General features: G+C 42.3%; 1 protein-coding gene across 1 annotated transcript in view; it reads left to right on the top strand.

Moving 5' to 3' along the window:
* The window catches only part of CDYL2 (chromodomain Y like 2), a 128,680-nt gene that overhangs the window by 59,781 nt on the left and 41,880 nt on the right, over nucleotides 1–27,019 (top strand). The gene's annotated exons all lie outside the window — the stretch shown is intronic.

Below are 27,019 nucleotides of genomic sequence, written 5' to 3'. Positions count from 1 at the left end.
CTCCTTCAGCCCTTTCTACTTTGGAGAGCTCAGGGTGGCTTGTATGACAGTGACTAGGCTACCAGTCTGCCTTCTGGAGTGGATAATAAACTCTTAGAACATATAGTCTATGGTTTATCCATCCTTAGATTCTAGCTCCTAGAGGGAACACAATATATTGGGGAGCCAGCATGCCTTTTGCAAAGGGCATTAGGTTTTGAAAGTCTGCCAATGACTTCCTCTGCTATCTTGGATAAGTTATTGGACTGATTAGAGACTCAGTTCTCTCATCTGTATAGTGGGCCTGATAAAACCAGTCTTAGATATGTCCTGAGGAGTAAAGATAAAATAGACATGAAGCTTGCGTACCTATGCTATTGTTGACAGCTTGGCCATTGCTGACTTGATAAAGTATCTTATCATAAGGAGCTGGGCTGTGTTTGGGAAATCCAGTTGAGCTCACTGGGCAGATTCTGAAGGTTCGGCACTGTATTTGTTTTTCGTAACCTGAAAAACGATCAATGCTGAGGTTCTCTCTTCTTTTACATACCTTTAAACATGAGAGTCTCCAGGAGAGCTTTCATACATCTTGATGCCCAGGCCGTCCCCTAGGCCAATTACATCAGTAATTTGGGATTTAAGCATGGGTTTTACTCATGCATTCATTTTTTTCATTCATTTGTTCATTTCCCACCTTATTTATTTTTTATCAGTATAAAAACAAACCTCCCCAGGTGATGCCAGTGTGCAGCCAAAATTGAAACCTACTGCACTAAAAGAAATACCTCTCCGTTCATTATGTGATGGCTTAATGGTAGCGCAATGCTTCCTTACCACTTGAAATTTTTGTTTTATTTAGTTTATAGAGCCCTTTTAGAAACTCCCTCAGCTCCGGAGAAGTTCCCCACCCATCTCTTCATCAAGAAGGCTCTCTACAGGGCCACTGGTGCAGGTGGGAGATGTCAGACCTGGGCAGTGGCCAGGATTTCTCACTTGCCTGGCCCGGTGCGCAGTCCCCAAGCATGCGGTTTTGGGGGCTCCTGTTTCAGGTTCGATGGTAGGGAAGGGGCATAACAGCCGAATTTTCTCTGGGGGTACTTCTCAGCTTAGTCCTGGAGAAGCAGAAGGTCAGCTTTGATTTCGGTTCTGATCGCAGAGTAAGATATGGCGGATTATATGCTAGATGATACATCTGCTTAGAAGGGAGATGGTCACCGGTGTCTCAGCTGGGCAGTGGATGCCGGGCTGTGTTCGACTCCAGAAGACAAGGAAGATCTCGCAGCCCTAGGGGCACTTTGGACAGTCACCATCACCTTTCCTAATAGTCCGGATGGAGGGACTGCCTGAGGGGCAGTGTGTTCTCTGCTCAGACTTGCTTGCGCCTCAGGCTTTGGAGTCAGGTATGGCTTTGAATCCTGGCTCCAGCAGGCGTTAGCCGTATGACTTGAGGCAGACCCCTCAGTATTTCAGAGCCTCGGTGTGCTCACCTGTCGAATGAGAATAGCAGTCAGCACCCTTGAGGATCTTTGTGAGGAGTGAGTAAGTTACCACTGGTGACATGATTCGCAGGAGTCAGGCACATGGGAACAACCAGCTAATGGCAGTGATCGCTTTCTTAGTGCCCGTGTCCTGGGGGGGTTCTCATTGTGATTTATTGTACTCCTTGTTTGGGCCAGGCATTGGGGACACTGAGGAGGAAGCCTCTACTGCCCAAGGGGAGGTGCTTTTTCCCCCCTGGGGTCTTAGAGCAACTCTGTTCCCTGTGTTTAGAGTCTCTTCAGGATGAGCACATCTCTCTGTAGCCACTTCCTTCTAATGATATGATGTGGGTTCTCATTGGTTATTTTAGTCTGTTCTCTTATTTAAGAAAAGTTACCCCACTGATGACTCTAAAGAAAGCCTTTCAACAACCACACTTGCTCAATTTCTGAAGTGGTTGGGCTCTCAGGGTTTAATTTTAAACCAGAAACAGTATTCTAAGTTGTATTCCCAGGCCAGCCCACTGAGGTGCTCACTCGCTGATGCTGCAGAGCAATAGTGCCAAGCGGAGCATGGGCTGCCTCATTTGTATGGTGGTCCAACAGGAAAACGCATCCTGGGGCCCAGGTAGAAATGCCAGGGACATGGGTTCCCAGCAGCAGCAACTCCCTCAGAGGCCGTGTTGATGGGATGGGTCCTGAGCAAAGTGCCTTTAACATCTGGTGTTCCTTGCTCTGGTAGAAGAGCGTGTACTCATTGCCAGAGTATTTCCTGTTGGAGCAAATGAAAGCGACAATGTGCCTGGAGGCATTTATATGCATGGGTTGTTTTTGCACTGCCTGGCCCTAAATGGCGACTGTCCACAAACGTGGCACGAATTAGCACAAATCTGCATGGGTAAACCTGGTCCCTAGTTTTTGTTTCCTTGCTTCATCGGTTTCCTGGCACTTAGAGGTCAGGTGACCTTCAGTGAATTCCAGGTTCCAGCATGGAATCCGGTGTGTCCACAGGGAGGGGAGCAGGTAAGGGGAAGTGAAGGGAGCTCCCTGAACTAGCTGAGTGTGTTCACCCTCTTAGTCTGCGAGGATACTGGAGTTTCAGGGCCCTGGAGAAGCCCGGATTTTCTCTCTTCCCAGCTTTATTCGTGACCTGCCCGTTTCTGCCTAAATATCATTTTGCTTTATAGTTAGAGGCCAAAAGCTTTACAGTGTGAGGCGTGGGAGACAGGGACATTGTTGTGAAATGATTCAGCACAGGTAATATGGACGATGCTTTTATTTATTTATTTTTTACTTTATCTTTATTGTTGAAAATATTACAGTTGTCCCCATTTCCCCCCCTAACTCCTGGATGATGCTTTTAATTAACGGGGCTGAGAGGTAGAGATGCCAGGGGAGGGCTGGAGTGGGAAAGAAGGTGACAGAGGCAGACCTTGGCCACTTCTTGGTTTCCCTTGGGCTGATTCTGTTATAATCTCTGCACAGACAGAAACAAGCTGTGAGCAAGGTGCTTCCTGTCCTCCATGGCTGCACAGCGTGAAGCTCATCTGGATGGCCTCCTTGTTTCCTGTTGTTATGTCTAGGCTCCTAGGAGAGATAGCAGCGTGCTGGGGGGGGGGGGGGGGGCTTCAGAATTGGGGTCCCAGGTGACCTTGTTTTACTCCAGGCAGCTCGGGTACATACAGATGCTTGTTTGTCTGAATTCTGAGTTGTTGGCTGTTCCCCCTGTTGGAAAAGCAGGAACTGCCCATAGAGCTAAAAACAATAAAGTGATTCTCAAAATTTAGTGCATAGTGGTCTTGTTCAAATGAAGACTCACAGACCCTATTCCTAGATGTTGATGCAGAAAATGAAAATGAAGATCATGATGATCTTGGCTTGTGTCAGATCCCTACCGTGTGCTGAGTATAATCATTTAAGATAGCTACCCATGAGCCAGTCCTATTCCTAGTCTCATTTACAAATGGGGAAACTGAGGCTCTAAGAAGTCCACTGACTTGCTGAAGGCCACACAGGCTCCCGCTCCTAACCTCTTTCAGCAGGTCTGGGACGGGGCTCAGGAATCTGTACTTTTTAAACACCTCCCAGAGGGTCTTCAGATGCTGCTTCTGAGACATTGCCCTGGACTTGAAACTCAAGGCAGGGGGGTGAGCGGGGGAACAGGGTGTGTCTGTCTTGTTCAAAGCTCTATCTCCAGGGCCTCGGCTTGGGCAGGGACATAACAGGTGTTTAATCAATACTTACTGAAGGAATGAAAGAGTGTTGTTCTCTTCAAAGGAGTCCCTTGGGAGTTCCCTGGGAGCATTAAGTCATCAAGCCCAGTACTTGTGTCCTGATAACTTTGGTCTCATTGCCAAAAATAATTCCGTCTGGCTTCCTGATTTTGCTCCTGGAACCCTGCATTGTTCCCTGGCCCCAAGTCCTTGACTCCTTTGTACCCTCCCCTTATCTCTAGACACCAGGCCCTCCCTTGCTCTGGTCAGTACCTTTCTTATGGACCAGGCTTCTGTCTCCAATAAAGGCCTGGCTACTGGGACTCTTACTTGGGGAGGGTTTGCTGATGCTGCCTGCAGGCCCACTTTTCTGGGTTCTCCATCCTGCCAGGCAGCACCACCTACCATCTGCTGCTGGGGCCTTGGGTGTCAGGTTACTCTTGCTAGACTGGATGTCCAGCTCCTTCAGATGCACCCTTTCTCCATAGTGGCTGATTTTACACCTGAGCCTGGCCACCTTCCCTGCCTGCCTTGCCTCAGAGCAATAAGTCAGCTCTGTTCAAGATGGTTGGGTGATCTTATGTGCCGGAGTGGGTAGGCTTGAGTTCAACTCTTGGCCCTTAAGTAAGCACTTTAACTCTGGAGCCTCTGTTTCCACATCTGTTAATTAGGTATGATGGTCCTAACAGCCTCTCCCTCAGTGGGGAGATGTGAGAATTAAGTGGAATTGTGGTTATCAGGTACTTTCACTTCCCATCTCTCATCCTAATTAACTTTTTCCTATTCCTTAGATGCTAGAAGTGGCTTCTGGTTACTTACTGTCAAGGTGGCCATGAGTGTATCACTTTTATTTATTACGTGACAGTTTGCAATCCATCTTTAACACTTTGAGTTTCACTTGCTGATTATCTTGACAATGAGTATTGTACATTAACATTTTATTTTAAATTAGGTCCCCAATTTTATGCAAAGACAAAACCAAACCCACTTCTCACTCCCCATGGGGCCCAGTATAGCAGTAAGAGCATGGGCTTAGGAGACAGTGTTGGATTTCATTCCTGGCTCAGCCATGTGACCAACTTATTTAACCCCTTCGAGCGTCAGTTGCTACATCTGTTAAGTGGGGGTGATTGCCTTTCCTGGGTTTGTCAGGGTGATTTAGTGCCAGTACGTGGGAAGACCCAATATGAACCAGACAGCCGAGGCACATTACATGTGCAGGGAGAGCTGGGCACCTCTGCACCTCTCTATGAGGACCTTACAGCACCATTTGGCCTTTAAAATGAGAAACTTATTAGCAGCAGACATGATTAATGCATCCCTGGTTTGCCTCCTCAAAACCATGTGGGGAAACAGTAAAGTGGGAAAGATAACTGATGATACTCAAGATCATCATAGAAGACACACAGACAGCCGAGGGCTATGGGTCGCTCCTGAAGGCGAAGCTGCTGGGCGTAATCTTGGATAGTGAGAGTGGCTAGCCTCTGTACTCTGTGTCATCTGGGCTGTGTTTATATTCCTCCATCCCTGCATCTATCTATCCCTTTATCCATCCATCTATCCATCCGTCCTTCATTTATTATCCATCCATTCATCTACCCACCTACCCATTCATTCATCCATGCATCCATGCATCCATCCATCCATCCATCCATCCATCCATCCATCCATCCATCCACTCACCTACCCATACCCATCGATCCATCCATTCACGGGATTTTAATTTGAATAATTTGAATATCTACTGTATGACAGGAGCCATACTAAGTACTGGCATATAATGTGAGCAAAACCAGACACATAACCTGCTCATGTGACCAGTGGGTGGGACATATACTAATTCAAATAGTCCCACTAACAGATGTATAATTGAGGCAATACATGCTTTGAAGGAAAGCACTTAATGAATAAAGCTTAGTATGGGGAGCCCCAGAGGAAGCTTCTCTCTGTGAAAGTGATATTTCAGCTGGAATAAAAATAAGGAGCTTATAGTTACTAAGTGATTTTGATGCACGAGGCCCACTTATGGTAATTTTAACCTAGGTTATGTATGCTAATTGTTTATCCTCAGAACCCCATGAAGCAGGAATGATTATTTGTCCCCATGAGAAACTGAGATGCCTAGAATTTTAGCCCTCTGCCCAAGGGCACAACAAGTGAGTGGCAGGGATGGAACTTGAACCCAGGAAGCCTGGCTCAGAAGCCATTTTTTTCTTGCACCTAAGGTGTGGGTAGCCGTTAATTAGGGGAAGAAGGATGGGAAATGAAAGCACCTTCTGGAGCACCCGGGTCAGGCCCCGAGGTGAGGGTCAGGGGCATATGATGGTCCCAGAAAGTGGCTGGAGGATAGAGAGTGTGGAGAGGGTGGGGGTGGGGTGACAGAGAAAGAGGTGTAGGCAGATTCCAAACTGTGCAGTGCCTTACTGGGATGCCATTGAGAATTTTAAGAAGGGTTACGGTGCAGGTGCCACCAGTATATTTTCGCTATGAAAAAAATCTCACTGGAGGCAGTGTGCAGAATGGAGGGTTTCCATTTGGAGGCTGCTGTGTGGGGCTGGTGGACTGCCCTGGGGCAGTGCTGGTGCAGAGCTGTAAATGTCTTGGGAGGAGACTGAGGCGGCAGAATAGTAGGTCTTAGATGTGGGAGGCAAAGATGAAAAACCCTCTGGTTGTAAAATAAGTCCTCTTGGATGGCTACCTTAGTCGGGGTGTTGGTGGTACTTATGGTCTTCCAAAGCCATCGGTCACTGTTGATTATGGAGGGGTCATAACTTGGGGTCCCACAAGCTTTCCTATATCCTCAGGCCATTGCCAAGATCCAGGAGTGTAGTACGTGCTCTCCAGTTTCTCCTTCTTTGGGGCCTGAGGCACACACAACATTTCTTCTTCTCTGCTGCTCTGATTCTTGCAGCCACAGTCAGGTTCATGGCTCAAACCGAGGCCCCAGTTGTGTTTGTGTGTCATGCTTCAGTTGCACTTACTTGGATCTCCTCTCAGTTGCTCCTCTGGGTGATTTATGATGTGTCCACTGCCTGGTGGCTCAGCAGTGGAGCATCGACCTAGGATCCAGGAGATCACGGTTCGATTCCCGGTCAAGGAATATGCCTGGATTGCGGGCTCCATCCCCAGCGTGTGTGTGTGTGTGTGTGTGTGTGTGTGTGTGTGTGTGCAGGAGGCAGCTGATCAATGACTCTCTCATCATTGATGTTTCTACCTCTCTCTCTTTCTCTTCCTTCCTCTCTCTGAAATCAATACAAACATATATTTAAAAGAAAAAAGTGTCCACTGATTTGTATAGCCTTAACCACCCGCTCTTTGTCTACTGATGTTTCTATCTGAAGATTATGTCTCTGATCCTGAGTGACGTCAGGGGCTCTGGGTGTGCTTTGAGGCTCTGGTTATGTCCCACTTGGCAGGATGGATTGAAACATCATATTGATGCTGCTCTGTGGAATCTGCCTGCTCACTAAGGGAGCTTTATAAATACTTACCTTTCCCTTGATCTCTAAAAATGGAGCTTTTGATCAGATATGACAATAGCGTATTTTTGCACTAATTTACCTTTCACTGTCAGCCTCAGGTGAGCCTTGGAGTGATTTAGTGAAATACAGAGGTGGTATTTCCTTCTGAGGGTTCCCAGGTTGGCATCTATGTGAACTATGCTGGATTTTATGGACCAGAGCAGTTGGAGAAGCGGAGAGAGCTGGGGTCAGGGATAGGGTAACTGATTTTACTGAAGTGGCTAGACCTTGTGGCAAATCCCAGGAAGTCTGACCTAAAGCATAAGAAGCAGGAGCAGATGTATAAATAATGGGCAGCAAACCAGGTGGGCAACAGCCTCTTGATTTATATATTTTATTGGTGTTGGATAGTTAGACATTAACAAAGCATCTAAGGGTATAGGAGGAAAGGGCCACCTCTGACATTTTGGGACTAACAGGATGGAGGCTCAGTGTCAAGGCTTAAGCTAAGTGGTGTGGATTTGGGAACAATGTTTCAGTTTTAGTGTTCCAATTAAAATTGCTGCCAAGCAAACCACCTCATAAATTAATGGTGTAAAACATTAATGGTTGTAGATTCTGTGGGTCAGGAATTCAGACAGGGAGCACGGGAATGGTTTGTCTCTACTCCACAGTGTCTGGGGCCTCCACTGTGAAGACCTGAAGGCTGAGGTGACTTGATAGCTGGGGGTTGGAGTCATTTGGAAGCATCTTTACTTGCATGTCTGGTGGTTGGTTGATCCTGGCTGTTGGCTGGGACCTGAGCTGTGCTGTCACCTGGAACACCTACATGTGTTCTTCCCATGTGGGCTTTCTTGGGCTTCCTCACAGCATGGCTGCTGGGTTCCAAGAGTAAGTGTCCTAAGAGAGCATGGTGGAAATGAATGACACTTTATGATCTAGCTACACAGGTCACTTGCATAAATCTGTTGATAGAGGCAGGATGGTGGAACAAATCTCATGGCCTTGGTTATCCTTAGATGACTATCAAATCTCTGATTGAAGTTAATCAAAGGTTCAGAGGGATCTTTTGAGCTCTAGGCTAAGCATCAGTATTCCAATGGAACCTCTTGAACAGTAGCCCAGGCTGTTGCTACAGTGCATCTCAATGGCCATTTGATTTAATTAAAAATGTTGCCAATCTTCTGAATGTTTGTCTACAAATAGCAGATGGCAATCTGATTGTCACCTGAATGATTTTAGAATTTCCCTTTCAATGCAATGAAAGCTTGTCTCAAAACTCCATCCAGCTACCCATCCATCTATGTATTCATCCATACTTCTGCCCACACATGCACCCACCCGCCCATCCACCTAGCACTTATTAAGTGCCTACGGTATGCCAGGCATAGCATCCTACATAAATCAGAAGAAGGGAAACGTATTTGGTGGCAATTGCATTTTCTTTTAGCCACCATATTTCCCTTTCATCTCAGAGCTCTGCTCTGCAGCTTAGGGCTGTGTTACCTTATGCACCTGTCAAGGGGAGCATTACGATTTTCCCCCAAGCACCCTGCTCAGGCCTACGGAGTCCTCCTCCCTGCAGCCCACCTTTTCCCGTGCAGAGGAGGGAGGAGATGTGGCTGCCCCTAGGCTGCTGCTTGGGATGGGATCCTGTCTGTGAGTATTCAGTTTCTTGCTGCTGTGGTGAGGCAACAGAGAGCTGTGAGGGGCTAGCTGCCATGTAGAGAAGCCAGCAACCAGCATCATTGTGATGCTGAGAAATAAATTAGAGAATCTCAGGGGCAGACAAAGGGTACCAGGCAGTGATAATTTACACCAATGGTTTTCATGCACAGAGTCCAGATGATAAAGTGATTTAAAAAATTTTTTAATTAAATTTACTTGGCTTACATTGGTTAATAAAATTATATAGGTTTCAAGTGTACAATTCTATAATACATCATCACCTGTATATTGCATTATGTGTCTACTGCCCAAGGTAAAATCTCCTTCTGTCACCGTGTATTTGACCCTGCTTTACCCTTTGCTACCTCCCCTTTCCCTGTGGTAACAACCATACTGTTATCTGTGTCTATGAGTTTTGGTTTGTCTTGTTTGATCATTTATTGCTTTCAATTTTATATCCCACATCTGAGAGAGATCATATGGTTCTTGACTTTTATCGTCTGATTTATTTCACTCAGCATGATATTCTCAAGATCCATCTGTGTTGTTGCAAATGGCAGTATTTCATCTTTTCTTATCACTGAGTAGTATTCCATTGTAAATATGTGCCACATCTTCTTTATCCAGTCCTCTATCAAAAGACACTTTGGTTGTTTCTATGTCTTGGCCACTGTGAATAATGCTGCAGTGAACACAGGAATGCATGTATCTTGTTTTCAAGTGTTTGGGGGGTAGATAACCAGAAGAGGGGTTGCTGGACCATATGGTAGTTCTAGTCTTAATTTTTGGAGGACCCTCCATATTGTTTCCCACAGTGGCTGAACCAGTTTACAATCCCACCAGCAGTGAGTGAGGGTTCCTTTTTCTCTCCCACCTCTTCAACATCAAGTGATTATTTTTGAGGGGCTTTTGGATATTATTTTAAGACAGACACAAACGTAATTGTGGTCAGTTGAATCACAATGAGTAGTGGTGTGGATTTTTTATTAAGTGTGAAAAGCAATACTTAATGTTCATCTCCCTATTGCCTTCCAACCCCACCATCCCTACACATGTGGCTTGGATTGTGCGGGTGGGTGAAGCTGGTTGGCCTAATCCAATGTTGGTTGGATAATGGGTAATTTGGGATCCTGTTGGAGTTTCTGTCCCTTGGTGCCACATTGAGTGTGGTCAGCCAGGCCATTATATTCTTTCTGGGGACACCAGGCATGGATGAGGGCAAGGTTGGGAGTAGAGGCAGCAGGAAGGTCTCAAAGTATTAAACGTGAGATTTGATGAGTATTTACCAAGCCCCTCTTAGGGCCAGGAACGTTGCTTTTTAAAACACTCCTCAGAACAACCATTTGAGAGAGAGAGTTATTCCTGCATTTCTGAAGAGGAAAGGGAGGCTCAGAGAAGTAAAATAATTTGCTGAGGGTCGCACAGCAAATAGTTTGAATTAAATCCCAGGGTGGGTAAGATCCAGAGCTTGAGCACTCTTTCCTACTCTGTATCACAGGTGTTCAGAGGAGGAAAGAGCTTTTTTATATGGGAAAGCCAACTCATGAAATGTTAATAAAAACAGGACTTTCTCTTAAACATTCAGAGTAATCCCATCTTTATTCCCCCCCACGTGTGCACTCAGGCATGTCTGCCCACCCCCAGACCCCACATGCACTGTCCACGTCTGGTTCCCTGCATGAGAGTTTGGGCAGATTTGGAGACTCTGACACCGATGGTTCAATATATAGACTTTATATTTTTCACAGAATCCACTGAGTGGTTCCTTCTGTGCTAAACATGAAAATGCCCCACTTCCTGTTGACCATCTGGTTTGTCCAGAAAGTTGTCTTCCTGGCAATAGCCCTCCTTGCATCAAACCCTCCCACCTCTTTTCGTCCACTAACACAACCAGTATGCAAACATTGTGCAGTTTACCTGTTGTCAACAAAACCTTTACTTTCTGTTGGTATGTTTTGTCCTGTGTGTTTGCATGTTGCAAAGGGACTATTGTTTCCATATTTACAGCAAGCAGCAGGGCTGTAAATTAGTTTTAGTGACAAACTGAAGATAACCAGCTGTAGTTCAGAATTCAGATTTGTACTGTTACAAAAATATGTGTTCATGAAACTAAAATTTCAAATTACTTCCTTCACATCTAGAAATAGTGTGCTGGGTATGTGATCTGCAGTGAAGAACTATTTCTGATTTTTTTTTTAAATGGAAAATTAGCATATTTAAAACCCTTCTTGGTGACTTAGCTTTTTAAAAATTTTAAAAACACAACTCTGTATGTGTGTGTGTATAAACAAATATTGTCTTCTCTTTGTTTTTATACTGTTAACCAATTTAGTTTACTTTTCCCCACTTTTCACCTAACATACAATATATTATATAAAATACTAAGGTTACATAGTGTTTATAATTATAAAGTTTGGTGGCTTTACACACACACACACACACACACACACACACACATTCACACCCATCAGTATCACAATGAACACCTTAATGCACACATCTCTCTTGAATTATGTCTGTGTTTCCTACAATGGGATTACTTGGTCAAAAGATATGGACATAGCTCGGTAAATACAGAGTGGGGCAAAAGGTGTACAAGTATTCATAAGGAAAATAATACAAGAATAAACTCTGTGTTTCACATATTCACAACTGTAAAGCTACTTTTGTGCCGCCCTGTATTTGCTACCTGACTGCTAGAAGGATTGTCCCAATTTATAATGCTATTTCCTTAAAAAATTGAACCAACTATGGAAGAACAGTAAGTTCTGCTATCATGTGACGGATATTCCTAAAAAGCACCGTGCTATCCAGAATCATGCAATTAAAAAACCAACACAGCTTATGGGAAAAGTGGGTTAGGCCACAAAACTCAAAAACTTTATCAGTGACACACTAATAGAAAAGATGGCAGCGCTTGCTGAGTGGCTGCAGTTAGTGTGCCCGGAAGGTGCCTGTGGAGGTGGCTGTGCGAAGCCGGCAGCTTGGGAGTGATTGTGTGGTGAGGAAGGAGGGTCATCTGAGTCGAGGAAAACTGTGGATCTGTGTGGCTCAAACGCTTGGAGAACTGGGGCAGCTGATAGACATGTGAGGTGTGTGCGTGTGCATGTTTTGTGTACCCGATGTGGCTCTGTTTGGCTGCGTGTGGGTTTCTGCATTCACCTAGTGTTTTGTTTTTGTTTTGAATATATCTTTTTTGATTTCGGGGGGGGTGTTGGGGGAGAGAGGAGAGAGAGAAAGAGAGAGAGAGACATCAGTGATGAGAGAGTCATTGATCGACTGCCTCCTGCACGCCCCTGACCAGGGATCGAGCCCGCAACCCGGGCGTGTGCCCTGACCGGGAATCAAACTGCCATCTCCTGGATCCTAGTTCGATGCTCAGCTGCTGAGCCACGCCCGGCCGAGCTCACCTAGTGTTTTTGGTGGACAAAAATCATCCACAAGCCAATGCAGAATCTGCGTTATGCTCAGATTGTCCCCTTATATCAGTTGCGTTGGAACAAATTTGTGTTTTCAAACAAGTTACAGCAGAACTTACTGTGCTTTCTGTTTGTATAATTTCCTCTTGTTTGACTGGCATCTTACGCTCTTGTTCAATTTGCAAACAGGAGCTGTGTTGCTAGAATAGTATTTTTATCTTCGTATTTAAAAATAGGAATGTAGATAGGCAATTGCCTCACTTTGCTTTATAATAAATAAGGATTGCATCAATTTTTCTTTATAATAAAGATTCCATCATTATCAGATTCCCATCTGCTCTGTCTTCATACTTGGGGACTGAGAACAATTTGAACTACAAAATGGGTTTCTAGTACTTTCCATTTATGAAGTTTAAAACCCATTCATTCATTTAAAAATGGAAGCCAGACTACCAGCTAATATATATTGATTGCCTCCTGGGTAAAGCTATGTCCTTTACAGTCTGATGGGACAGGTTGAGTTTTCTCCTTGGTGGAACTCCTCTCTGAACCTCATTCTCAAAATGGGATGGTGTTGGCGTCCTCATAAGGGATATGGAGGGTGTACTGAGGCAATAGATACAACTTCTCCAGTTCCTGTTGGGTAAATTACAGTTTCCTTCTATTCTTCCATCCCATTCTGGTTTTTCTGTTGACCCAACATCCTCTGTGACCTTCCCATGAGGCACGAGGGAGGGAAGGGCGCCCTGTTTGCTCCAGCCTTTCTGCTGATAGAAGAATGATTCATAAGGTCATCTAGGCTTACTCGGTACCCCAGCACCCTACTGGAGAGAAAACACTTGTGGCCTAAGAGATATTAATGGTCTCTTACTGGAATTTTTCCAGTGAATGACAATGAAACAATTGTGTCTTATGTAACAGCGCCCTTGAAGTACCACTGATTGGGGCAATGCTGTGATTGACTAGCAGTGTCTGGTTTGGATGAGGGGAGGGTAAGAAAGGAAAGGAAAGAAGGGAGTTAGTTGGTGAGTATTCAGAGAGTGTCCCCTGATATACCTCATTGATCCCTAGCACAAACATTTTGCTCAACTCAAATACTTGAGTTTTTACTAGTCACCTTCACTGCGCAGTCCCCCGACCATATGCACACATCTGCCATCTTCGGCAGCTCAGAGCATCTCCCTGTGAACTTTGGAACTGAGACGTGACAGTGGGCACACAGAACAGCATGCAGCTGGGAGAGAGGAGGGAGTGGGGCTCCTCTGCTTACCTGAACACAATGTTTGAGTCCAACATGTTGGTTCCACAGGTGAGTGTTGTTATGCAAGGGTAGGCAAGGCCAGGTGAGGTTCTGGAAACAGAGGTCTGGGAGGGGATGGGGAATCCCCATCAGGGAGGCAGGACTCAGATAATCCTAACCCAGGAGCCCTGCATGGAGGAGACCCTGGCCACCAGGTTTCAGTTCTGGCAGAAGGGCGGGCTATTCTTCACTCTCCTTGAGCCAGAAGATGATGCAGGGTAACCAGAACAGTTCCTAGAGGATCCCATAGGAAGGCTATGGCCTGAGCCAGAATGGGGTGACCAGAAGAACTGCCATAGGGCAACTTGGATGAGTGGTCATTGACCCGTGGGCACTGGGTCTGGTCCAGTGGACATTAGGAGCAATCCTGGGAGCAATAAAGAGTTTGGCAGCTGAAGCCCAATCCTGAATCTGGGGAGGTAACAAGCCTAAGGCTCTCCATGGTTCTTTCATTTGTCAAGCATCTATTGTATAGCTATAAGTCTTGGGGTTCACAGTTGAAAGACATAGCCTCTGCTATCAAGGAGTTCACAATGTATTTGGGTAGATAAATTAATTTTTAAAGCACAATGCTATTTATAAATATATTTTTATGAGTAAAAGGGAACTTTGTAAGTACTACGTAAGAGTGTAAAGAAGACGATTCTAATCCTACTTCCTGGAAATAGCATTTCTATTAACATTTCTTCCTCTCTTTTGCCGTGTGTATGTGTGTTTGTGTGTGTGCATGCATGTGTATAGTCTACATAATTGAGCTAATTCTATAATAATATTTGATATCATGATGTATCAGTTATAGACTCAATGGCTGAAGATAACCATTTATTATTTCTCATAATTCAGGGGATGGGCTGGGTGGTTCCTCTGTTGGTGTCATCTGAGCTCACTCATGCAGCTGGGATGGAAGGTCCAAGAGAGCCTCACCCACCTTTCTGGCATGTGGTGCTGTCAGGTGGCTGGACACCTCACTTGCTGTCATTCTCTAGTAGGCTAGACCAGCTTCTTGACCTGGTGGCAGCAGGGCAGTCGACCAAGGTAGTGAAAGTAGAAGCTACAGTGTCTCTTAAGGCTTATTTATTTAGCCTTTGGAGATGAATGAAGTCACTTCTACCATATTCTGTTGGTTAAAGCAAAGTCTAGAGTCAGGAGTTGGAAAACACATGCCATCCCTTGATGTGAAGAGAGGCAAAGATGAATTGCAAAAGGGCATGGATACAGAAAAGATGTGATTTATTGAGAGCAACTAACTGGAAAAATCTAGGATTCCCTGGAAGTATGAAAAGCATTGTTTTTAATTTAATATTTCATCACTTTCCACATCCTTAAAACCTAGTTGTACATATAATTTTTAGAGCATGCATCTTTCCTTTTAACCAGTTTTTTGGAGATTTGTCGGTTTCCATGTAATGCAGTAAACATGCATGATACCTTGTCAAGTTTTTGGAGTCCTTGAAGAGAAATTACTAGGTTTAAGATATGTACAGTTTAAGACTCGAAACATATTACAAAAGTCCCTTCTGAAAGTTGTGCATCACAACGATTCATCCATGGTGTCCATCTCATCCTCATAAGCATGAAGCATTCTTGATTTTCAAAATGATATTTGTTAATTTAATGAATAAAAACCAGAACCTCATTCTTGTTTTTGTTTATATGTTTTGCTCATTCATGAGATAAAGTGTTTTTTTACATATTTAATAGCCCTTTGTATATTCCATCTGTGAACCATTTCTTCATGTCCTTGGCTCATTTATGTACTTTTATTAATATTCCCGAGAAAATCTTCATATATTAATCACTTAAGCTTTTATCTGACATATGTTTCTATGTACCATTTGATTTTGTTTCTATTTTCCTGCATAATCTTTTTTTTCTGCGTGAAAAAGTATTCGTTTAAATTCTAGGATATCTTTCTAGTAAAAATCAGGCGGCTCCCTCCCTCGTTTTTCTTGCTCTATATTTTCATAGTTTTGTGGGGTGTGGTGGTGGTGGCTGTGTGTGTGTGTGTGTGTGTGTGTGTGTGTTTCAGCTTGCTGACTCTTAGCATCACCTGAAATTAATTTTTACAGCGAATCCCAAACTCGGGTTCCTCTTGTGAAGTGGGAACCTGTTTCCCACCCCATTGCTATTTAATTCTTTCAGTGCCATTTAGCCAAAAATTCTTTCATCTGACACTAATTTTTCAGGCAATTTTTTTTTTTTTTTTTTACAAATTCTTTTCCCAGTACACGAAGGGATGCTTCTAAGCTTCCTCTATTGTTCAGTTGGTAGTTTTTTCCTGTTCCAATACTACACGTACAATGACTGTGGCTTTATATTGTGTTTTATATAATGTGGAAGTGCCTCCTCAATATTCATCTTTTTCAGACTTTCTCGACTGTTTTCGTTGACTTCTCCCCGAGGTATTTGAAACTCATTTTGTGAAGTTCTGAAAAGGGATCCCCTGGGATTATGATTGTAACTGCATTATTTTTATTGATCAGCGAGTTGCAATCTGACATCTTTAATATCTTAAGACTTCCCATCCAGAAACATTGTACATATACCTTCATACATTTGCGCTTTTTAAAATAGCTCTGGAGAATTTTGTGGTTCTTCTTAGAATTTCTCAATAGTTGTTTTTTTTAAAGTCAACCTTTGCTATTTAATCTTTTTGGTTGCTTTTTGGAATGTGCTCAGTTTTCCCACTATATCTTTTAACTGGTTGTTTACATTGTATAGGAAATGCCTTAATTTAAAAAATATTGTTATTGATTTTAAAATGGCACAGATACTATATAAATAGCTTGCATTAAAAAAGCTAAACAATACAGAAGGATATTGAATAAAAATGAAAGATCCCCGTGAGTGCCTCTTTCCCATCCCACTCCCTGCCTGAGAGCCAAACATTGTTAATTATTAAGCAACAGTTATAGACAATTAACAGTGAATTGTTCTGGACCTTTATTATTTGCATATGTATATTTTACATAAATGGGCTCAGACTATTATGTCAAAGAACAGAGCTCTATTTTAATTTCTTTAGTCATTCGGTAGATGATTACCTACAGTGTACCTTATTCTGTTTTTCCATTAGAAATAGTTGTACAGTTAGGATGGATACCCAGAAGCCAAATTGCTGAGTTGAAGGTTTGTGCAGTTTTATACAACAAAGATATATTTCTCACTCATGCCACATGGGGCGGTGGGGGATTCAGCTCCACCCCGTCCCTCAGGGGCCCTGGCTAATGGGGGAGGCTCAACTGTTCTGTTGCTGCACCAAAAGCAACTCCGTGGTTACTAGTATGGAAGAGAGAGCAGGCAGGAAATGAAATGTTCTTGTTCAGAGGGGACGCACATTTCTTCTGCTTATGGTCCCTTGGCCTGAGCTACTGTGATGTGACCCTGAATACTGCGTGTGTGTGTGTGTGTGTGTGTGTGTGTGGCAGGGGATATTAAATTTTTTAAAAGATATCTGATATCTATGCATTTTACATTTTTATAGGTGTCTGTTAAATTACCCTCCCTAAAGGGCATACTAGTATGTACTCTGACCAAGGGCTTATGTGATGTGGCTACTCATTTCCTTACACCCTGACCTAGTTTTGCCTGACCTTATTGTTTTAGTTTTTACTTTTCCTGATTAGTGATGAGTTTGACCCCACTTTTTAGTATGCTGTGTTCATTTTTACTTATTTGAATTTTTTATTCTGGTTCTTTGCCCATTTGTATTGTTTTTGACTTCAAAGTTTTTAATATAACCTGGACAGTAACTGTTTGTTATAAAGGTCACTATTTCATTAGTCTGTCATGTGTCTTTTTACAAATTATTATTATTGATAAATCTACATTGACACATCATTGTTGTCCAAAGTCCATAGTTTACATTAGGGTTCATTCTGGGTGGTGTGCTTTTAGGGGTTTGGAGACATATGTGATGACATGGAGCCATCATTATAATATACAGAGTAGTTTCACTGTCCTAAAAATCCTGTCTTTCACCGACTCATCCCTGCCCCCAACCCATGGCAACCATGGATTATGCACCTAAATGTGTATCTGTGGGTCTCTGTGGATAGCCACCCTTTCATTCCTGTTATAGGTTATTTGTGTTTTCACTTTTTTGTGTGTGCTAAGTCTAGCTAGAGGTTTATCAATTTTACATTTCATGTATTTCTGTTTCTATATTTATTACTTTCTTCTCTTCTGCCAGTTTTGAGTTTAATTTTTTCTTCTTTCTAATTTTCTAGGGTGGAAATTTAGATTATTTAGTTTAGACCTCTCTTCTTTTCTTACATAAGCATAAAATGCTATGAACCTTCCTTTGAACACTGTTTTACCTACCTCCCACACATTTTTATATGTTGTACTCATTTCCTTTTCATTTTGTTTTAAGATATTTTTAAATTCCTTTTGAGACTTCTTTGACCCATGGGTTAATTTAGAAGTATGTGGTTTAATTTGCAAATATTAAGGGTGAGTGTTCTAAGTATATTTTTGTTAATTTGTAGTTTACTTTTTTATGGTCAGAGAATATAGTTTGTATGATTTCTATGCTTTTGAACTTTTAAGGTTTGTTTTATGGCCCAGAGTATGATAAGTGTACCATGAGCCCTTGAAATGAGCGTATATTCTGTTGTTTTTGTGTGAGGTCTTTTCTAAATGTCAGTTAGGCCAAATTGATTCATAGTGTTTTTAAGGTATTTTGCATCCTTACTGATTTTATATTTTCTTGTTCTGTTAATTACCAACAGTAATGCTGACGTCTTCAACCATAATTGTGTGTATGTCTAATTCTCCATCAGTTTGCTCAATTTTTGTTTCCTATTTTTGTAACTATTGTTAAGTTATAAACATTTTGTATTGTTATACATTATTAGAGAACTGACTCTTTTATTGTTATGTGATGTTCCTGTTTGTCTTCAGTAATATTCTGTGTTCTAAACTTTGCTGTTTATGATATTAATATAACTACTCAAGCTTTCTTTTCAGTATTGTTTCACAGTATATTTTCCCATCATTTTACTTGTAGCCTAGGCCTTCAGACTGAAAGTAGATTTCTTAGAAACAACATACATTGGAGTCTTGCTTTTTTATCCAATTTGACTATATTGGCATTTTAGTTGATGTTTATGCCATTTACATTAATGTAATTATTTGTATAATTGTATTAAAATTTTTGATCTATCTGTTTTCTATTTGCTCCATCTGTTCTTTGCTTCATTTTATTGCCTTCTTTTGACTTAACTTTTTTTTAAAGCTCAGCATTTCTCATGATTTTTAACCCTTGCAGTTATTTATCTGTTTATTTTTAAAAGTAATTGCCCTAAAGCTTACACTACATATCTTCACTTAGTTTACCTTCTTATAGCTTCTACTGCTGCTTGTATAATTTAACAGCCTTGCAGCAATATATCCTTACTTCTCTCCTGCCTTTGTCCTATTGCTGTCACCCATGTTACCTTTACATATGCCTTGGACACATAATACGTTGCTCTTTTTACTGAAGATAGGCATTTAACTTCAGAGCAATTAAAGGCAAGAAAAAAAGAGTTTATTTTTACCCTCATTTATCCCAATTTCAGTGCTCTCTATTTCTTTGTATAGATCCAAGTTTCTGTCTGGTATTATATTCCTTCTGTCTGAAGAACTTCCTTTAACGTTTTGCGTATAATACGTCTGCTGGAGATTAATTCCCTTAGCTTTTCTGCGAGGAATTCTTTTTCACTTTAAAAAAATATCTTTGTTGGCTATCAAGTTATTGCTTGAGAATATTTTCTTTTATCACTTTCAGTTAATTTCTGCAAATATGTGTAATACTTGCCAGATTGACCATCATATTTACATCACTCAGATTCTTTATATCCATATTTTCTATCTGTTGACCTGCCTCTGTCGGAAAGCACTGAGTTTAAGTCTTCAGTTCAAACTGTTTCCATTTATTTTCTGTTAAATTTTAAAAGGTTACTTCTTGGTCTATTCAGTGCAGAAAAGCTCGGGACTGTTATGCATTTAGTATTTGTAATTAAAATAGTCTTCCTTTCTGAGTGCATTTTGCGCCTCGGTTTTACTTTGATATTCTTCATAGGACTTGATCCTTCCCAATGTGTTTTTGCCTTCTTTTAACTCATCACTGAGTGAATGAGTATATAATGAATACTTATAAGTGCTAGGCTTTTATGATTGTTGTTACTGTTATTCAGATGCTTTTTAAAAAGTTTTAGTATAATCCATAGGTGTACTTTTTAAAGCACTTTTGAAATAATTTATGTATTTTTCAGAAGTTACATAGTACAGAGTTCCCATATACCCTTAGCCAGTTTTCATGATTATTTACGTCTGATACCTTGTACATTTATCAAAACAAAGAAATTAGCATTGGTGCTGTGCTGTGAACTGAACAACAGACTTTATTAGGATGTTCCAGGATTTCCAGGAGCAGCCTTTTCTGTTTCAGGATCCAGTCCAGGATACCGTATTGCTTTTAGTTATTACCTTTCCTCCGTGACCTCCAATCTGAGGCAGTGTCTTGGTCTTCCACTGCATTGCATGACCTTGACACTTTTCAAGCGGACTGGTCAAGTATTTCGTAGACTGTTCCTCAATTTGGGTTTGTCTGATGTTTCTTCATGAGGTTATGGGTTTGGGGGATCATATCACAGAGGGGAAGTGGCCTTCTCAGTGAATCATGTCAGAGCACACATGACATCAGCATGGTCTATCACTGGTGGTGCAACCTTGATCGCTGGGGTTTGCCAGCTTTCTCCACTGTACACCTATTTTTCCTTTGCTTACTCTGTTTGTTAGAAAGGAGTCATTAAGTCCAGTCCCTCAAGGTCAGAGGAATTAAGTTCTGCCCCCTGAAGAGAGGGGTATCAATTGGTGGGCGTCTGTTAAAACTATCATGGTGGTTAATTAATATGTCAGGTGAGATACAGTGAGGCTGTGCAAATGTCCTATTTCTCTCTAAAGATTACTAATTTTAGCATTCTTCTGTGGATCTTGCCTATACCAGTTATTACTGTGATGCTCTAATGCTGATTTTTCTGTTTCCTGTATTCTTTTAAATTTATTATTGGAGTACTTCTACAAGCACCATTTGACTCTTCTCCCTGTTAGTTTTAGTTATTCCAGAGTCAGCAAACTTTTTATATAATGGGCCAGATAGCAAATATTGTAGACTTTGTGGGCCATAGGTCTCTGTCACATGATTAACTCTAACTTGTGTAGTGTGAAACAGCCATAGATAACACATAAATGGACGGGCATGGTTATGTTCCAATAAATCTTTATTTTTAAAAACAGACATCAGGCCAGATTTGGCCTGCAGGCCAGCTTCTGACAATTCATTTTTTAATGTTAGATGAACTCCCGGATATTTATGTTATTCTTTGGGTTAGAAATGTAGTACTATCACTGTTTATTTTGTCATTCAAATTGTTTCAGCTTTTGCATTGGGAACTTTTTCAGTGGGCTCCTTAGGCATGCCCCCATCATTTAGGATTTATTTACTTATTTTTTGAGCACTTTCTTATTTTCTGGCACTACATGATCCTCCACACTCATTTTTCAAATGAGTAGCTTATGTTTTGTCCCTTAACACAGGAGTTGTCTTCCCCCTTCCTTCTCATCTGAAAGTCCATTTGACTGGTTTTTGAGTTCTTAAGTTTATAATACTTATTTTATTTTTAACTTGTGATCTAGCATTTAATGTTCTCTAAAGCCTGCCTGATTTTTTCCTGCCATTTTTGTTGGAGCAGGGTTGTAGTGTGAGGATGGGGAGTTTAATTTTTTGAAGTTAAGAAGTTTTGCCAGAATAGAGACAAAGTTGATTTATTTTCAACCTCTGCTTCTTCCACCACGGAGATCTTTTTTGACCTACAGACTCAAGATACAGAGATTTTTTTCTGTTCTACCTTCTTAGTGTTCTTGTGATATTTTGATTTTTTCCCCTCTGCTAGACTTACATTGGTTGAATGTCTATTAACTTTTCTGGATATCTTTTCTCAGTTTCCTTAATGTTTTCTTTAAAACTCTATGTTCTTCAGCATTCTGGGAGAGCTTTTGAAGTACATTATCCATATCACTGATTTTATTCTCAATATGTGGATTCTGTCCTTTCCTGGTTCCAATGGGAATTTTATTTCTTTGCTTGCATCTTTTTTTGTGGTTTCCTTACATCCTTTCTTATGTAAATGAGTCTTCTTTTTATTTCAGTTTCCTTATCTAGTTGGTTTTATTTCATCACTTTTTCTGCAGCTTTTTGAATGATGACATAAATGTTATTGAATGTGTAGTAGAACTTTTCTTGGATTTTATTGAGAATTTTTAGTTAGGGCCACATTCTTATATTCTTTAGACATTTTTATAAGTATGTCCTTTGATGAGGTTGTTGTTACCAGTTTTTGTCTTTGTGTTTTGATCAAAAAGAGGTTTCTCTGGTTTTGCATTTTCCAATAGAATGGGTGTGGGAATTCTTCTTGGCACCTTCATCACCTGGATGCCACTGAGATCCCTGTTCAGACTCACCCAGAGACTGGATTAAATTACATGGCACTGAATTGAATGTCTTGGTCTGTTTTCCTGGTGTAGTTTTGCTGGACAGAACAGGAAATGCCACCTGTTTGTCCTGCCTTCTCTGACTAGAGAATCCAAAGCAATCAGTCTTATAGACCTGAAACAGCCCATATCTAGTTGCTCCCAGAAATCCTCTTGTCTTTATTTTTCCCAAGGACTTCATACCCCAAGTTGTAATAATGGGGCCCCTGTGCCTTTCTACCCCCAAGGGAACCATCCCAGGATGTTGAAAGGATGCAGAGAGAGGTCCTTGTGGATGGGTGGCTTGAGGTCCAGAATCAGGGAGTGTCTAGGGATGGCTGCTCTGTTATATGTATGGGCAGAAAGTAGGCATGGACATCTTTCTTTATCCCCTTTTAAAAATAAAAATAAAAAGATTTTTAGAGAGAGGAAGGCGGAGATAGAAAGAGAGAAACATCCGTGTGAGAGAAAAACATTGGTTGCTTCTTGCTTGTGGCCTGACTGGGGATGGAGCCCACAACCTGGGTATGTGCCCTGATCAGAAATTGAACGTGCCACCTTTTGGTGTATGAGATGATGCTCCAACCAACTGAGCCACACTGGCCAGGGCAATTCCTTTATTCTTTATTGGTCTTGCTCTTTGCATTCAGAGCCATGTACTAGTAACCCAAAGTTTCTCAACCCAACCTCATCTGGTGTGGGGGCATTCCTTTAAGCCTGGAACATCTTTGATTAGTAATCCTGGGTTTCTAGGTTATTATAATTTTATATGCTGTTTCTCTTGGTGGGAAGCTGGGATAGGGCATACGATTGATGATTTGTCTGTTTCCATTGGAGCCAATGGGGAATTGGAGCAGAAAGGGAGGGAGCCCACATGGCACGCTAGGGGACCCCAGGAGAGTCAAGTGACTTTGGCAGGGGTTGAAGGCAAGTGTCTGAAGCTGCAGATATGCTGTCAGCCTCAGTCAGGTTGGGCTCACTGGATTAGTATAGAGTAGTCATTGAAAGGATGGGGTCCGGAGCCAAGACACATTAGACCAAGTCTCAACTCTCCGCTGATTGTTAGAGGTGAGGCCTTGGCCAAGGCCCTTTACCTCTGGGTACCTCGGTTTTATCATCTATAAAAAAAAAGAATAAAATTACCTGCCTTGTTGGGTTATTTTGAAGATTGAATGAGCTCACGTGTATAACATATAGTTAATGTGTAGGGATCCCACCCAAGTGGCTGGCCCTTGGTCTACTGGGAATGTGTCGGGTGGTGGTGGGTGGTGGGTGGTTGCCTGCCAGCGGAAGGCTGAGGAGGAGGGTGGGGAGCAGCCCCTCTCTGCTTGGTCAGGCCTCTCCCTGGTCCAGAGTTTCTCTGTCTCTCAAGGCCCAGTGTGGTCTCAGCTTGGACTGTTCTTTCTCAGAGGAACCTTCCTTCCTGTCCATCTCCTCACCGCCAGAGCGCTTTCCATCATGTGTCACCACGTGCTACTTTCTGCTCACTCATTTAAGGACTGTGTCCCCTGCCAGCCCGATGGTTTCCCACGGGCGCAGTGTGGCCAGGTGGCTAAGATCTCCGCCTGCAGAGTCAGACAAACTAGGGTTCCAGTCTCGGCCAACCACCTGCTGACTGTGTGATGCAGGGAAAGTTACCTACCTTCTCTGAGCCTCAGTTTCCTCCCCTGTCAGTGGTGTTAGAATAATAACGTGCAGCTGAAAGCCTGGGTATGAAGGTGAAATCTAACGCCTTGTAGATAAGTGCTTAGCACAGTTCCTGCAACTTAGCATGTACTAATAACGGCGATCGTCATCATTATTTTTCCTAATGAGACAGCTCTCCGTTTGTCATTGTGGCACCGCTAATAATGCATCAGAATTCCCCTGCAGTAGAATGGCCTGTCGTATTAGCTGGGATGGGAGAGAGTAAATGTTAATTAATGATTTGGTTGAACTTTAAGGAATAGTCCAGGGTCTCAGATTGCTTATCTTTGAAAAAAGAAGCTGACGTGTGTGTGTGAGCACACTGTTTTTTAATATCATCCATGCAGAAGTTAGTAAGTACATGGAAAAGGGAAGGGGATTGACAGGGCTGACTTCATTTGGAGGGACTGAGCTTCAGGACATGTGTGGGGGGGGGGCGGGTGGTACACGTAGGGTGGGGGTGGGCACCAGGAGCAGAGCCACCAGCACCTGGAGGCACAGTCTCTCTTGTCAGCAGGTGCATAGAGTTAGGGGACTGTGGGGGAGGTTTGGGGAGCTTAAGAGGAAGAAAAGATTTCGCAGACAGAGAATGTTGCAATCCTATGCAAGGTCAAGTCCTCAATAACGCGGGCTGTTGTCAGCAGCAGAACAAGTTAGAATTCTGGTTCTGTTTGAGATGCTATTCAGAAGGCGAGGAAAAGGGGTTCTTCTGGTCCCACGCAGGGATGTGAAGCAGGAGATTAGGTCCCAGGAGATGGCACATTCCCAATAGGGGGGATACTCGAGAGCCAGCTTTCTTCTGAGCTCCTTGTGGGCATTTTGGTCTTTCAGAAGAAGTGATTGTTTTTCTAAACCTGAAAAAAACTTTTAAAAATGTTTAAAGCATGGAGGAAATAAGGTATATACAGCACTTTTGCCCACTGAAGTTTCATACTTTTTAGAGGCTTTCCACCCACCTCCTTGTGCTTCATGATATTCAAGGCCCTTTACTTTCCCCATTGTGTTCTTTTCTGTCTTCCGATAACCTTGCAGGTAGCTGCTGCTATTATTATCATCAGTGTTATTATTACGATTTCTGTTTTATTGGTGGGGGCACCGAGGGCCAGAGAGGTTGGGCAACTTGCCCTGGGTCATGTTGATAGAAAGTGGCAGAGCCAGCTGTGTTTCCTCCCCACACATCAGACTATTAGGGATGATCCTATTAGTACTGTTCATTGTTGGTACTGAGTTGATTTAAGTAGAAATGGCAGTCATACCGCCCAGTGGATGGGACCAGAGGTGGAAGCAGTGGATTTCTGTCACCTCAAAGCCACTTGTGACTCTGTGACTCAATCCTCCAGTAATGTGGAGGGAAAAATAAGCTCTCCTCCCCTCCCCCACAGTGGCTCCAAATAGGCTTGCAGACACTGCACCCTTGCTGACTCCCCAGGCCCTCGAGTGGCCCTACTCTGCATAGCCATTGTAGTAGGTGGACTTTGTCTTCTTCCCAGGGAGGAATTGCTTATTCTAAGAGTCATATTCTGCAGGGCGGGGAAACAATCTGTCTTTAGATTTTGCAAGATTAAGTGACCTTTACTATGGAATGCAAAACTACTTATTTGTATACTCTCCACAACCACACTGTGAGGTACGTGCTGTTATTTCCCCCTTGCTCGATGAGTCATCTGAGGCCCAAAGAGGTTTAGTAACTTGCTGAAGAACACATGATAAAAGGCTTCCCAGTAGATTTAAACCAGATAATCTTGCTCCAGGGCCTCTGTTCTTAAATACACATTCATTTTGATGAGTGCTATCCATCTACCCATTTATTGCAGAATTCATCTCTCTACCCACCCTTTCACTCATCACCCACCTATCTAGCCATCAGTTCATTTATCCATCTTTTTACTTATCCCTGATTCTACTATCCTCACATCTGTTCATCCTTCCACTAACCATCCATTTTTCCATCCATCCATCCATCCATCCACCCACTCACCCACCTCTCCACCCACAGACCTGTTCATTGTGTTGGCTATTTGTCTAGCCTGGTTTTTTGCTTCATCCTGGAGAAGCAGTGTCTCCATCCTAGGGGCCAAGCATCTGCTTCCTGAAGTTGGAGACCCCTGTGCCAACAGAAATCCCTTAGCTCCCAAGACATATCTGGGCTTGCTCCTGCTTCAGGCAGGAGGAGGCTGCTCGTTCACTTTTCTCCCTCTGTAAACCTGTGGAGGTTCCCCTCTGTAACGTCCTCCAAGTGTGCAAAGCTGCAGGATCTTCCAGAAACACTCTTGACTTTCTGAAGCATTATCATAAATGACTACTTAGCTAGCCCCATTCCCTGACCCAAAGGTTGAAAGTTGGATTAGTTTGGTATGATTTTACTTTTTAAAACTGTTATAGAGTTTGTGTGATACTTCTGAAAATTATGTAATAAATCTAAAACAGATGTTCACAGGGCATTTTATAAGGAAAGAATTTTTAATAGAAACAGGCCAGTTTGATTTGAGATAAATCAATTAAAGAAACAATTAGAATTGTCTATGAAGAAGCAGTGTTATGAAGAGGCAGTAAAGCTTGGCTATTTGCATATTTATTAAGTGCAAAACAATGAAAGTCACTTAATTATTTTGCATAGCCTCTGTTGTGGTACACGATTTCAGTTTTCAAAATTTTCTCTTTATTATGGAAAAATTAAACATGTAAACATAAACAATCATATAATGAACCTCCACATACCCATTACCCATGTTCAACAATTTCCAACTATAACTGTACCCACTTCTCCCCTCTCATATTATTTTTCTTTTCATAAGTTTCAAGGGTATATTCCTCACTTATTAATGTCCTTAGGTCAAAATTCCATTCTAGAAAAGTATATTATGTTGACATTGAATTATAAGGAACATTTGAATGTAATTGTTTAATTTTTCTTTGAAATCTTGCTTTTTTGAGGTAGAGCATTGGAATTTTCTGTCATTTTTTTTTAAAATAAAAAAATTCAAATCTATAGTAGAGTTGAAAGGATAATAAATCCACCCTCACATACTCTTCACCTAAACACATTGGTTATTAGCATTGGGACTGGCATTTTCCTAAGTGTGTTTTTCATGGGATTACTTGAAGATGGGAGATATTCTTACTGGAAGGTAGGAAGGCAGTAGCACGTGGCTTTACACCCAGAGGGACTTGGGTTCAGATCTCACCCCCACCATCTCTTAGCCCTGTGTCGCAGGCAAGTTGCCTCATCCTCAGTCCTTCATCTATCAAATGGGAGTAATGATAGTGTACATACACCCATGGGGTTATGCAAGGCACA

This window comes from Miniopterus schreibersii (genome assembly GCF_964146895.1).
Source record: "Miniopterus schreibersii genome assembly, chromosome: 18".
NCBI classification, from domain to species: Eukaryota; Metazoa; Chordata; class Mammalia; order Chiroptera; family Miniopteridae; genus Miniopterus; species Miniopterus schreibersii.
Note: the sequence above shows the minus strand (reverse complement) of the source record. Positions and strands in the feature narration are given on the sequence as shown.